The sequence below is a fragment of the Bos grunniens genome, chromosome 23 (genome assembly GCF_055505025.1).
Source record: "Bos grunniens cultivar Pamir isolate PY7600 chromosome 23, Bosgru_T2T1.0, whole genome shotgun sequence".
In the NCBI taxonomy this organism is placed as follows: domain Eukaryota; kingdom Metazoa; phylum Chordata; class Mammalia; order Artiodactyla; family Bovidae; genus Bos; species Bos grunniens.
The window spans coordinates 6,314,189-6,327,828 of record NC_141187.1 but is presented as its reverse complement, the minus strand read 5'-3'; the positions used below and the strand labels follow the sequence as shown (position 1 = coordinate 6,327,828).

The 13,640-nt window shown below is 42.3% G+C and overlaps 1 protein-coding gene across 2 annotated transcripts in view; it reads right to left on the bottom strand.

The window, feature by feature from the left end:
• The window catches only part of HMGCLL1 (3-hydroxy-3-methylglutaryl-CoA lyase like 1), a 200,019-nt gene that overhangs the window by 12,195 nt on the left and 174,184 nt on the right, over positions 1-13,640 (bottom strand). The gene's annotated exons all lie outside the window — the stretch shown is intronic.

Sequence of the window (13,640 nt, the reverse complement as noted above, 5' to 3'; positions counted from 1 at the left end):
GCTGAGGAAAATGCAAAATACAAGAAGCTACTTCCTCTGGAAACTGGCAGATTATCTGTAGATATAGCATGAGCATTATCACTTGTACTACAATATCATATAAGCTCTGAGGAATGTTACTTTTTTTTTAAACTTCGCATAGTGGTTAGATGCCCAGATCACACTGATATGCTAACTGAAAATATCACCTTGACTTTTTCTCAGTGCTGTAAGAACTTACTGTCCAAATAAAACTGAAAAATATGAGAAGGCCAATTAAAGATATCATTTTCCAAAATGTATAGTCTTCCATATGTGTCTGATTTTTCAAATATCTCTGATAGGGAAATGATTCATTTGGGGATTTAAGTTATTCATGGGGAAAAAGACAAATATTCATGTAAGGGAAAATATTAACAATATGCCCATCTTCCTAATAGTGTTCCCCTTCACTTGTTCCTCACAGCTAACATTCCTGCCAACAGAGGATCATAGTTATCCACACACGAGTGCGATTTCTCCCCCAGCGGCCAGGCCAGTTTCACTGGTGGGGTCACAGCATTCTTTCCAAGGAGCTCAGATCTTGCCCTGAGATGCTTCCCATCCATCACTCTTAAAAGTTACCATATTCAGTTACAGTACCAACTGCTTGCCATTCATGCGCACTGTGAACATACCATGTTTTGAAACCCTCAGACAATAACCACTGGCATACATGAGTAAAGCCCACTGTTTTCAACCACAGAAATTATACACCAACGTTGGCATGTAAATCATGACGCCTTGCTGTTGGGGTAAGTAAGCTAATATGATGGATCACCAATGCTTTCATAGACCGTATCTCATCTCTGAAAAGGCTTTCCCACACACTTCCTTTGACCCTCCCTCACCACACATAATCAGAGATTATATTCACTCTCATTTAGTATATTGCAAATTGAGACAGAAGGAAGAGTGTATACATAGGAAGGCACAAGAAAATGGAAAAATAGGTAAAGAAATTCTGAATTTCAGTAGATTGAGAAATAATCAATACCATCAGCATGAGCTGTGTGATCTTGAGGGTGTTACTTTATCTTTCTGTTCGCCCAGCTGTAAAATGAATTAAATAGCACTAATGCACAGACTTGCTCAGGATACAATGGGATGTTCCAGGGAAAACCCATATCCCATAGCTGGGCACATAACTCTTGAGAAGTCTTGGCTTTCACAGGCATATGACAAGGACATAGAGGCAGACGGAGGATGTGGACGTCTTACATGAAGCGGAGCACTGGGGCCAGAATATAGCAAGGGAGACATGCGAACGGAGACACAGGTGAGCTGGAAGCCATAAAGGGCAGAGCTTATCGAGTGGGAGTGAAGAATGAGGCTGCACTAGATGAGAAATTAACAGAAAGCACACAGTGGACTGCCCTGGCGGTCTAACGCAAGGGGATGTGGCTTTGGTCTCTGGTCAGGGACTAAGATCCCACATACTGTGGGCCAGAATATATGACCTGGCATCAAGTTCCAGTACAGCGACTTGCTGTTGCTTTTGTTTAAGGAAAAAAAGGAAAGAAACAAACACTTAGGGAAGTGGGGATGAGTTTGAGATTAGGGCAGAAACATGGAGCTGAGCCAGGAAATTCACGGAGAAAACTGTGCTGTGAGGTGGGACAGGAGAGGACAGGCCAAGCGACAGAGGCTGGTAAAGGAGCAGTGACCTCAAAGCTTCCAAGGAGAATCAATAGTCAGTCTTCTCAGAAACATTGGCTGAGAATCCCAGAAAGAGTTGACCACTGAGTTCCAGTTCCAGTGAGCTCTCACAATGCCTCTGTGAGTGCACAAAAGTGATGGATGGAGACCACGGTAACAACACGAAAGGAGGAAGGAAAGGGGATGGATGGATGACTAATACTGTGTAAACAAGGAAGATCTTGTATCTACAAAATTGGAGCCTCCATGAATTTTTTTCACAACAATCTACAAATCAGATTTTCACAGACAGAATCAATCTCAAAAATATACAAGCAGCTCATGCAGCTCAATTCCAAAAAAAAAACGACCCAATCAAAAAGTGGGCCAAAGAACTAAACAGACATTTCTCCAAAGAAGACATACAGATGGCTAACAAACACATGAAAAGACGCTCAACGTGACTCATTATCAGAGAAATGCAAATCAAAACCACAATGAGGTACCATCTCACGCTGGTCAGAATGGCTGCTATCCAAAAGTCTACAAGCAATAAATGCTGGAGAGGGTGTGGAGAAAAGGGAACCCTCTTACGCTGTTGGTGGGAATACAAACTAGTACAGCCACTATGGAGAACAGTGTGGAGATTCCTTAAAAAACTGGAAATAGAACTGCCATACACCCCAGCAATCCCACTGCTGGGCATACACACCAAGGACACCAGAATTGAAAGAGACACGTGTACCCCAATGTTCATTGCAGCACTGTTTATAATAGCCAGAGAAAAAGAATGGAAAGCACAGTGGTGCTGACAAAGAACTAACTGTGTTATTAATACTTAGAAACCAGGCAGGGTTGGTGAGTATGGGAAGATTACACTTTTTTTTTTATAAGTCAAAGCAGCAAACAATATATATTAACACAGTGAGGTCAAGAACTTCAAGATACCTCACTCCATAATGCCCTCAGTACATGGCATAATACTGACGACAGAAAAAGTTACTGTTCAAATACTTTTCAAAGAATAACCGAACAAATGATGTGCATGGAATAAAAACGTTAGCAGCATCAACCCCCAAGTGCAAATACGTTTGAACTGATCTCGATCCAATCCAACTGGAGATACAGAACAAGATGTCGAGGATAGCAAAATCAATGAGACGTTTCAGCGGACCAGTACGTATTTTGCTTGCTCCCTAAACCTTCTTCTCCTGAAAATGCCTTCTCATAATGACAGGTTTATGGAACCTGCTTATTTGCTCAGTCACTATTAATCTTGGCGCAGCTACTGGAACTGAAACTGAGTCAATCATGGGCTCCTCCCCCAGAATGTGGAGCAGAGACAAAGACAGGCTCTATCTTTCTAAGAGATGAGATGTACAACATATGAGCTATAGACAAGTACTGCAAATGTGGGAGACCTGGGTTTGATCTCTGGGTTGGAAAGATCCCCTGGAAAGGGAATGATCACCCACTCCAGTATTCTGGCCTGGAGAATTCCATGGACAGAGGAACCTGGTGGGCTACAGTCCATGGGGTCGCAAAGAGTCAGACCCAATTGAGTGACTTTCACACACACACACACACACACATACATGCACAATGAGAAGCAGAGAAGTGCGGTCTATAATTGGGGGTGGAATGGGATATTTGAATCAGAGAGATGCCACCTGCATTCCGGACAGTTTTTTGGTCCTTCCTGAGCTCTAGCTTCATAATCTCCCCACCTTTGTTTTTGAAATGACATTTAATGAGAGCTGTGCCAAGCAAACAATGCAGTGATGCTAGGAAACAGTCACATTACCACCATCCTCATTCTACACGTGCGGAACTTGAGCCACTGAATGTGTACTATGACACACACAGTGATACATTCTGGGCAAGTGGTGAGAGCTGAGGCTCAGTGCCAGGGTGCTTGCTTCCAAGTCTCAGGTCTCTACATGTCTTGGGCCTTTAAGAGGTTTCCCATTCACACCCTTAATTCCTCACAACACCATCTCTTTTCTTTTTTTCACTTAAGTCAGCTTGAGTTGGCCACTGCTGCTTGAGAACAAAGAACATTAACTGACAACTCCTTCAGCTGATGGCCTGGCAGAGAAGATATTCACAAATACAAAGAACTTGATGCAGAGTGTGGCAGCTATTATGAAAATTACAAATAAAGCTGTTTAGGAACGTCAGAGAGATGGTTTCTGTATGTTGTCAAGAAGCAAGAATCAGTGGGGCTGGTTGAAGTTTGATGACTGGCTTGGTGCTGAATTGGCCCTTGAAGGATGTTGACACATTGCGGGTGGCAAGGAGAAGGGATAGTCCACAGGGAGGGAACAGCTTGAGAAAATACACAGATGATGAATGGGTCAAGGGTCCACCGAAATTCTAAGGAGACTTTTATTGTATGTAGGGAGACTTGGGGTGTGGGTGGAGTGGAGCTCCCAATCATGGGAGGCCCAGCATGCCATTCTACAGGAGTGAAACTTTATTCTCTGGGAAATAAAGACCTACTTAAAGTTCATGAATAATTATGCCATTGTTAGCCTTTTGCTTCAAGCAGGTTTTATTAGCAAGGGAATAATAGCTGAGATGGATACAACGTTGAGAAATATCCAAGTACAAATACCAGTCAGAAACTCAGTAAAATGCATCCGGTCAATGGTGGTGAGTATTTTAAATGGAGGAAAAGTGAAAAATATTGTCATAAAGGAAGAAATTTGAGATAAATTTATGAGTTAAAAGAGTGTCTAAATGAATGAAGACTAATGGAACATAATATTCTAAATGAAGTAAGTCAGAAAAAGACAAATATCATATGATGTCCTTCTATGTGGAGTCTAGAAAAGTAATACACATAAACTTATTTAGAAAACAGAAACAGAGTCCCAGGTTTGGAAAACCAACTGTAGTTACCAGAGGGAGAAGAAGAGGATAAATTAAGAGTTTGGGATTAGCAGATACACACTGCTTTATATAAAAGCAATAAACAAGGGCCTATTGTACAGCACAGGGAACTCTATCCAATATTTGGTAACAATCTATAAGGGAAAAGAATCTGAAAAAGAATATATATAGGCATACATATATGTGTGTATATATATACATATTAATAGGTGTGTGTGTGCGTGCTAAGTGGCTTCAGTTGTGTCTGTCTCTTTGCGATCCCATGGACTGTAGCCCACCAGGGTCCTCTGCCTGTGGAGTTCTCTAAAAAGATTACTGGACAGGTTGCCATGCCCTCCTCCAGAGGATCTTCCTGACCCAGGGATTGAACCCAGGTCTTATGCATTATAGATGGTCTCCTGCATTGGCAGGTAGGTCCTTTGCCACTGGCCCCACGCAGATTCTTTACCGTCCGAGCCACCAGGGAAGCCCATTTATTAATGTATCTGAATCATTTTGCTGTAATCTGAAACTAACACAATGTAAGCCAACACATGCAAATCAAATATACTTCAATTTTAAAAAGATTAATGGAAGGAAAAGGTGCCGTTAACAAAAGTTCTGTGATTTCTAGCTGAGCAACTAAACGGAGGCTGATCCGTGCAGCGCAGTGGGACACAGTATTGCCTCCAGTATGAGGCAGACATTGCTCTCTTGAAAATCATTACAGATACAGAAAACGAGAAATTTAACACCTAATGTTTCTTAACACCTTCCTGATTATTGAAAACTAACTTTAACTCCTTTTTGTAAATCTTTTGTTACATACTGATTTCCACTTTTTCATCTGCATTGAAGCTAATCTAATGGTTTCAGTTCAGTTCAGTCGCTCAGTCGTGTCTGACTCTTTGTGACCCCATGAACTGCAGCATGCCAGGCCTCCCCGTCCATCACCAACTCCCCGAGTTTACCCAAACTCATGTCCATTGAGTCAGTGATGCCATCCAACCATCTCATCCTCTGTCGTCCCCTTCTCCTCCCGCCCTCAATCTTTTCCCAGTATCGGGGTCTTCTCAAATGAGTCAGCTCTTTGCATCAGGTGGCCAAAGCATTGGAGTTTCAGCTTCAACATCAGTTCTTCCAATGAACACCCAGGACTGATCTCCTTTAGGATGGACTGGTTGGATCTCCTTGCAGTCCAAGGGACTCTCAAGAGTCTTCTCCAACACCACAGTTCAAAAGCATCAATTCTTCTGCGCTCAGCTTTCTTTATAGTCTAACTCTCACATCCATATATGACTTGTGGAAAAACCATAGCTTTGACTAGACAGATCTTTGTCGACAAAGTAATGTCATGGTTTGGCAATACTCAAACTTATGATTCAATATTCTTGTAATTCAAAGTATTGATCTCCATGGGCAGTAAAATAATTTTTAAAAATAATGTTGTGCTTCCTGGGTACCTGAGAAGAGTCAAAGGCTCCTTCTCTCTACCAAGTACCAGGGATGTATTAGTACTCAGTACCAGTTAGGGGTAATAAATGATAGAAATTCCAGATAGATTTAGAGGAGCCCTAGGACAGAGAAGACTGGTTCTGCTTCCAAAGGCATGAGCTGGAGGGAAATGACAAGACTCACAATCTCCCATCCAGCTGTCAGTGCCAGGGCAGCAAAGGCTAGATGAAGTGCCTGGCAAGTGGGGCTCAAGACAGCCAGAAAGAGGATAGGGCACTCACATCTGGCATAGAAAGCATACAATAATTTCTTGTTTCCCTCATAGGATTAGTGGGTAGGAACGAAGTAGGATCATGATCAAAATGATGCAGAGAATAGGCCAACATCCACAGACCGTGGCCAGGGTACCATTACAAGGACAAAGGATGAACAGGTTGGAGAGCTCCATCTCAGGGCAACAGGGAGGACTAAGATGCCCTCCAACAAGGTGACTCCTGCCCAATGGCAGGGTTATAATTTAGCTCCTGTCCAACTTGGCTCTCCTGTAGAAATAGGAGGAAAAGATGTGCAGTAGAAGCTTAAGCTGATGAACATGAAGCTGATGAATGTATTCAGCCGTTTATTAGGAGATATTTATTGGGGGGCATTTAAATGGAAGGATTCATTAAACTGGACATTGTTATTTATTTACATGGATAATAGAGTTTAAAATAATGTATATTACTCTGTCACGGTATGAGTATTACCACTTATGTCTTTATTGTTCATTTTCAATAGCTCAAATTCAACTTGATTTCTAAATGAGTTGCCAAGGACCTTGTTTATGCTAGAGCCACCATGATCAAAATGCCTCACCAGATAGTTATGGTAACAATGGTATTAGTTTTTCTAAGCAGTGAATACAATTTAAAAAAAGAGAAAAAGCTGAGTGCACATGAAATCCAGAATGGTTTTCTCCCCACTTAAAGCAAGTCATTCCAAAAAGGTGGGAAAATAAAAGTAGGTATAATTACAATTATATATGTAGGAGATGAAGGAGGTTTGAAACCAACTAACATATCTGGAAAACATGATATAAGCCATGTATGAGGCATTTGTTGGTATTTATCTTGGGTGAAACTTAGAGGTAGGGGATGGCTGTAGTTACATAGTTCAAGACCATTATGTGGTCAAGAAAATAGACATATTCTGTATAATTTCAGAGGAAAATAGGGGTAGATTTTGGTTGATTATGAGAAATAACTCTCTAGCCATTTAAAGCTCCTCAAACTTAAATGGGTTCACTCTCAAAATAACAATCTCCCTGCCACTGAAAGTATTAAAAGACAATCTAAAAGCTGTAGATTGAATCCTTTATATAGTGACCGAAGCTTATTGGCTTTGAGGGTTTCTAGGGTTTTATCCACTCTTAAGGCTTCCTATAAATGCATGTTGAATGTAGCTTGTTCAATACCATCTAATTTAGCCATAAAGCTATGGACCTAGTGAAATGAAGTTAAAAGCAAGGACTTCTGCTATTGTAGTTGAGGCAACAGATCACTGAGGTAGGTCCATTCCTTGGAACATGTGAGAGGAAAATTATAAGCAAGACAGTGACTTTTGGGGAAGGCCACATGCTGTAAGCCTCCAGATGGCATCTAACTGGGATGTCCAATGCCAACAGCCAAGAAAAAGTCATATAAAACACAGTTTTAAAAGAAAAAACATTTGTTGAAGATTCTCCTGAAAGGTGCCAAAGCCACACATACTTGGTATTTGTGGTGAGGCTGCCAAATACCATGAGTTTACAAAAGCTTCCACATGACCTATAACATATTTGAGGATTTTTTTTAACTTTAGTACTTCTAACCACCTAAAATTCAATGCCACCCCTCATTAAGTATGAAAGTAGAAAAGCAGATGGAAATCTTCAGATCTGAGTGCAGTTCAGGGGCAATTTTGCTCACAGGTGAGGTACCATTAAGAGACAAAGAATCACTTGGGGGATACGCAGGGAAATATACCAAATATCTATCATGGGGGGAAAAAAAACAGGCCAAATATCCTCTCTGTACAAGAATACAAGTTGAGCTTCTCAGATTTCTCAACAGAACAAGAAAGGTGCCATTCACACTTCTGTTCTTCAGAGGACACAGCCCTGTGAAAGTCAAGTGGGTGGCTCCCAGAGGTCCTGCCTGTCCATTCCTTTTGTGTTTCTTATCACAGGGGACTGCTGGCTGCTTGCTGCATCTTCAAGTTCCCATTAGCCACAGGACCCCTGCTGGGTTCAGCCAACAGAAGGCTCCATGAGACGGAGAAGATGGAATAGCATCCCCTCAGACTGCTTCAGGTGGTACCTCTGTGGCTCCGAAGGCCCTCCTGACCATGGTTCCAACTTCCTCCTGGTGACTGATGGTGAGCCCCACGGACACTTCCCCTCCTTTGTGCATCCAGCCTGGGGGCCTCACGCAGTTCCAGCAGGGGTCCCCTTGCTGTTGCTAATCTCAGGAGCACCTCCTTAGACGTGAGGCACCCAGGGAGCGAGATTTAAGGAAGCCCTTACTCTCAGAGCTGGGCAGAACAACGTCAGCACTTGAACACGAGGGCTTCCTAAATTTTGTACCCTGGGTTCCTGGCTTGCCTGCCCAAGTCCAGGCTCTGCTCAGCTTTGGAGTGCTGTCTGCTGTTCAGTTGTAGAGTTCTCCCATCACCTGCATGACCAATTCTCTCTATCCCATTGTTTACAGGTAGCTTGCTTTATGGCTGGACCTTGACAAATTCTAACATTCCTTGCAGGGAATTTAGTTGTGAATTTGCTTCCACTTAGCTTTTGTCAGAGGCAGACTGAGAAAATTAAAAGAAGACACCTTAAGAAATATAATGCCAATTCTCTTCTATGTATTTGAGTTCTATCTTTATATAAAAAGTTTAGTTCACTAGGAAGAAATATACCTGGATCTCATTAGCTCAGACTCCTACAGAGATAGCTTCCCTGAATCCCCTTTTAAGGTTATTCTTTTGTCATTTATTGACAGTAAAGAGAAAAATTAAAAATACATATCTTTCCCCTCATTTATTCTAAAACCATCTGCTGAGGATATTGTCCCTTAATATTACTATATTGTATCATGTATTAATCCGGGTGATTAAACTGAATTGCTTAAGGGAAGAAACGAGGGAACATTTATGGGTTCACTTAAATGGGAAGAGTTTGGCAGAGCTGACCTTGGGAAAAATTAGACCAAGGACTCCAGCACTTGGTCTCCCCATCTCTCCCCTTGCCTGCCTTCCCTTTCCTTTCTCTTCTTCCTCTCTCCCTCTGTCTGCATCTCTGGTTCTCTCTCCCCTGTCCTCTCACTGTGCCGGCTTTATTCTTTCATGTCTACTATGCCAAAAGTTACAGAGTCTTATCTAAGAAAGTGAACACTTTTCCATGAGCTCCAGCCAGAAATTCTCAGGAGAGGAGTCTTTATTGACTTTCTTTGAGTCACACGTCCATTCCTGGACAGTCACTGAAGCCAGTACACTAGAATCCACCCAGGAGGGGAGAGTGTGGGGATGGGGATGCTGTAGTTCCTTGGTCCTCCCAAGAAACCCCAAGGTTGAGAGATGAGGGAATAGTTTCTTAGAAGAAGGGACATGTGACTGTGAGCAGACCACAAAGTAAATATTCAGAACAGTTGGAAGCCACTCAATACATTCCTTTTAAAGTTCAATACCATAGAAAGATTGGGAGTTAGGCTTTCATGCCTCTCTTTAAGTCCATGTTTTAGGAGATTTAACACGCAATTTAACACTTGGTAGGGAGTAGGCGATGGCACCCCACTCCAGTACTGTTGCCTGGAAAATCCCATGGATGGAGGAGCCTGGTAGGCTGCAGTCCATGGGGTCGCTAAGAGTCAGACACGACTGAGCGCCTTCACTTTCACTTTCCACTTTCATGCATTGGAGAAGGAAATGGCAACCCACTCCAGTGTTCTTGCCTGGAGAATCCCAGGGATGGAGAAGCCTGGTGGGCTGCAGTCCATGGGGTCTCACAGAGTTGGACACGACTGAAGCGACTTAGCAGCAGCAGCAGCAGCAGTGGCAACTGCTCATTCTGTTAATATCAAGGAACAGATATTTACTGAATTCTTACATTTTTCTGGGTGCCGGATATACAATAATGGAAAACAACACTGATAAAATCTGTGCTCTCATGGAGCCAGCTGTGCAGTAGAGAAGGAAACCAGTTATGATGGTCAAACAAGAAGAATACAGGAAGGCAAGGGCCGGGTTGCGTGTGTAGGTGGTTCTTTCAAGTACACTGGTCTGTTAAGAGGAATTTGAGCTGAAACCAGCATTAAGCAGGAAAGTGAACTAAGAATTTATCTAACACAATAGTGTTTAATGCAAAGTGAACAAAGTAAGCACAGATGTCTTGAACAGGGAGGTTGGGGAATATGTTTAGAGAGCGGGGGGGGGGGGGGGGGCGGGCATTAGGACTGGAACAGAGGGACCAGGGAGGCCACGTGAAAACATAACAGCAGACACGTGGCAGGGCCAGATGGGGGGACTGATCTTCCATCGGGTTAGTATAATCAGTGTGTCAGTTTGCAGCCCCAGCTGCATTTTTTCGATGATAGGTAAAGACTAGAAAATGTCTTTGTTCAATGAACTTTCTCGTTACAGGACACTCTGCTGTTTGACAGGCCACAAAGTGCTGAATTAGTAAAGGACAAACAGAAAAGGAGCGTGTTCTGAACCAAAGCTCATGTGAGGCAATTGACAAATTCATTTGGGATTACGTTAATGCTTTTCTGTTAAACAGATATGTTTACTTGAGCAAAAGTGTCCTGTACTAATCACAGGAGATTTGAGTTTCTTACTGGACTATACGGATTTCATAAATGTCTACAGGTTGAACAAGTTCTAATTTTACATGGAGACCTACTTTTCTGTCAAAATTACTACAAAAGGGTATAGTTCTTAGAAACACATTTAGTTTTATGTAAGTTGAAGAATAAATCAGGCAATCAGCCAATATTGACTAGTTGCTAAGTCGCTTCAGTCGTGTCCGACTCTGTGTGACCCCATAGACGGCAGCCCACCAGGCTTCACCGTCCCTGGGATTCTCCAGGCAAGAACACTGGAATGGGTTGCCATTTCCTTCTCCGATGCATGAAAGTGAAAAGTGAAAGTGAAGTCGCTCAGTCGTGTCCGACTCTTAGCGACCCCACGGACTGCAGCCTACGAGGCTCCTCCGTCCATGGGCTTTTCCAGGCAAGAGTACTGGAGTGGGGTGCCATTGCCTTCTTACTCACAAAAGGCTTAGAATACTGACATATTTAAGACATAGGCTTAGACTGAGAAAACTTACCATTTAATAGAAAAGCCATGATATGTAGGTGAATACTTACAAAGGAGACTCTGAGAAGTACTGCTGCTACTGCTGCTGCTAAGTCGCTTCAGTCGTGTCCGACTCTGTGCGACCCCATAGATGGCAGCCCACCAGCTCCTCCGTCCTTGGGATTCTCCAGGCAAGAACACTGGAGTGGGTTGCCATTTCCTTCTCCAATGCATGTAAGTGAAAAGTGAAAGTGAAGTCGCTCAGTCATGTCTGACTCCCGAGTACTAGTTCTGGTCAATTAGGAAAAAAAGTTGTAAGAGTTCAGAGAGTAGGAAATTATCTCAGGCTGGGTTGTAATCAGAGTAGGTTTCATGGAGGAAATGACATCTAAACTTGGCCTTGAGGAATAGGATGATTCTGCAGAGTGCGGGGCTTGGGGAGCAGTTCTAAAACACAACTAGAAACAATGCCAGTGACTAAACTAGTTAGTAACAGTTTCCTGTTGACTAATGTTGAATGTTAACCCTGACATTATGCTCATCCCCCCCCAGAGGTAGCACAGTCTGGGAGAGACATCCCAAATATTATTCATTCACTGTTTATTAAAACATATTTATTAAGTGATTTCTCTGGACAGCTCATTATGGAGGACAAAAATATAAGTGAGGCGTGATATTATAAATAATTCTAGATGCTTAACAGAATGTATTTCTTAAGATAGCATCAGGATGTACGTATGTCATATATATATATAAGAATGTATATACATATATATCCGAGAAGGCAATGGCAACCCACTCCAGTACTCATGCCTGACAAATCCCATGGACGGAGGAGCCTGGTAGGCTGCAGTCCATGGGGTCACTATGAGTTGGACACGACGGAGCAACTTCACCTTCACTTTTCACTTTCATGCATTGGAGAAGGAAATGGCAAACCGATCCAGTATTCTTGCCTGGAGAATCCCAGGGACAGGGGAGCCTGGTGGGCTGCCGTCTATGGGGTTGCACAGAGTCGGACACAACTGAAGCAATTTAGCAGTGGCAGAAGCATACATGTATATAGTCTTAAATTTTCAGTCTGAGCATTATTGAATATGTGTAAGATAGCCATACATAAATATATGTAGAGGAAGTTCCCTGGTGATCCACTGGCTAAGACTCTGCACTCAATGCAGGGGTTTGGGTTCCATCTCTAGTCAAGGAAATAGACCCCACATAAATTCAGATGGTAAAGAATCCACCTGCAGTGCAGGGGATCCTGGTTCGACCCCTGGGCTGGTAAGATCGCCTGGAGAAGGGAAGGGCTACCCACCCCAGGATTCTTGCCTGGAGAATCCCGTGGACAGAGGAGCCTGGCAGGCTACAGTCCCTGGGATTGCAAAGAGTCAGACACAACTGAGTGACTAACACTTTCACTTCACTGCAACTAAGAGTTCTCATAACACAACTAAAGCTCACACATGCCGTAACTAAGACCTGGCACAACCAAGCAAATAAATAAAAGAAGCATTTAAAAATATATGTAGAGGTACACATATGCATACTAGCTATCTGTGTATGTATGTGTTTCAGCTATATCACACGCACAATAGCTGTTTAATTTAGAATTCTCACTTTCAGTATGGCTATTGTGTACAGGACAACTGTAAGAATGACTGCATTTCTTAATAGAAGTGTGTCTGTTCTTACTCAGTATTTCAGGTCAATACCTAATCTTGTATCAATTATTCAAATCATCTCACGTGTCTAGGAGAGATTTATACCAAAGTTTGTGAGTCATCTCACAAATGCACGGGTGTTTCTCTAAGATAGCTGTATTAGAAAGTGAACAGGGAGAAACATTTCCAGGTACCATGTCTCACTAAGGGTGAGAAATATCCAGAACCTTATACAAAAAGAGGCACAACATAATATAGTTATCTATGAAAAAACTGTCATTTATTTCAATATATATAAAACCAAAAATACTATTTTCAGGTTGGTTTTAGCTCTAAACTGAATCACTTATGTTTAAAATTATTCATTTCTACTTTACCAGAGATGAATGCCAGACAACTGAAATTCATAGAAAGGGCTCAATTTTCACTTTACCCAAGTTTTTGTCCCTTCCACCGACCACATATTTATAAATATGATACAAAATCAGACAAAGTTTGGCGGAGCTCTATGAAATTGTATAGGGAAGAACAAATCTGATTCCATATTGGATCTGTTCCTTCTACTTTAACCCTTGTGATCTGTTCTTAATCATGCTGGTTCTGCACTTTTTGTGAATGAATGTTGCCAACAGCCTAAATTATATAGGACAATCCATTCTCAGGGCTCTGACCTTGAAGCATCCATTC